The following is a 1228-nucleotide window of genomic DNA, read 5'->3' as shown; positions in this document are numbered from 1 at the left end:
CTTTGGAAGGTATTCATGAATAGGCTGTCCAGTGTCATGGTTTTCTTTCCACTCTCTCTGCGCCTGCTTTGCAATCTATAGTGAACAAATAAATAGACTATATATAGATTGCCCACCGTTGATTTGGTAAGTTGCTCTCACGAGCCGGATATATACAATTGTTAATGGAGTTTAGGAAAATCCTTTATAATTAGGATTGTTTTCATTAAGCGGGGATAGCTCAGTTGGGAGAGCGTCAGACTGAAGATCTGAAGGTCGCGTGTTCGATCCACGCTCACCGCAATTAACGCAGACGAGGTTAAGCAGTTTATTTAACATGTATATGTCGTTTTGCGGTACCTATGCTCAAACCTTGTTACAAAATGGGAGGCTGTCGGTGGTATTCTAATGCCTATGTTCAAACTTAATAGGAGGTGGGAGGATTCCCTCCTTGGGAGTCACCAATCCCAATTTTGTGGTAGTTCTTGATGGTTTTTTGGATAATTTTGCATATTAGATGCATCATCTTTAGTTGCTTGAAAAGAGGACACAAATTCTCATATGTTGCATAGCTAAATGTGAAGACAAAAAATTGAGTCATGCTAGTTTTTTAACATCCATCCATCCTCTCTTATCTATTCTAAACATGCTAGCTCTCAACTTTATTGCTATTTTGACCAAATGTATTAGCGTAAAGTGACATGATTTTTAAAAAAAGGTTCAAGGTGGAAGGCAAGGAGGCCCTTTGATGGATCTCTCTCCGAGTTGTATTTTTACCTAGAGGCATGGAAGTTAGATTGGTTAGCACCATGATAATTTAGAGACAATTTAGAATCACCTTAGTATGATATGTATATAATCCATAGTACTAATGGATGGGCACAAACTACAATATATTGAAAAGAAAGATCGCTTTTATTTGCAACTCTTTCCAAATCCAAACTAGAAAATTGAAGTTTAAGGTTGGGCTAAGACCTATGCAATTTTGATATTACTATAGACACATCATCCATCATACTACTTGATTTGCACAAAGTGTAAACATCAAAACTAAAGAAAATAATCAAATCTAAATATTATAGTTATTTGATACAACTTATGCTTAGTATATTATATTAGTATGCACACTTATGGCAATTACAACATGGTTGCTTGAGTAACTTCTACCAACAATCCATAATCAAAGCTTGACATCAAGTCATAGACCTAATAGCTTAATAACTCATATACTTGCTAGTAGCATATAATT

General features: G+C 35.6%; 1 non-coding gene across 1 annotated transcript; it reads left to right on the top strand.

The window, feature by feature from the left end:
* The first annotated feature begins 209 nt into the window (after positions 1–209).
* On the top strand, positions 210–282 carry TRNAF-GAA (transfer RNA phenylalanine (anticodon GAA)). The gene has a single exon. It is a non-coding gene; the product is annotated as a tRNA-Phe (tRNA).
* Positions 283–1228: the final 946 nt, after the last annotated feature.

Source organism: Lygodium microphyllum, chromosome 25 (assembly GCF_053477565.2).
Source record: "Lygodium microphyllum isolate KBCC chromosome 25, Lygodium_microphyllum_v1.1.10, whole genome shotgun sequence".
NCBI classification, from domain to species: domain Eukaryota; kingdom Viridiplantae; phylum Streptophyta; class Polypodiopsida; order Schizaeales; family Lygodiaceae; genus Lygodium; species Lygodium microphyllum.
The sequence above is the reverse complement of the archived record's forward strand: the minus strand, read 5'-3'. Positions and strand labels throughout refer to the sequence as shown.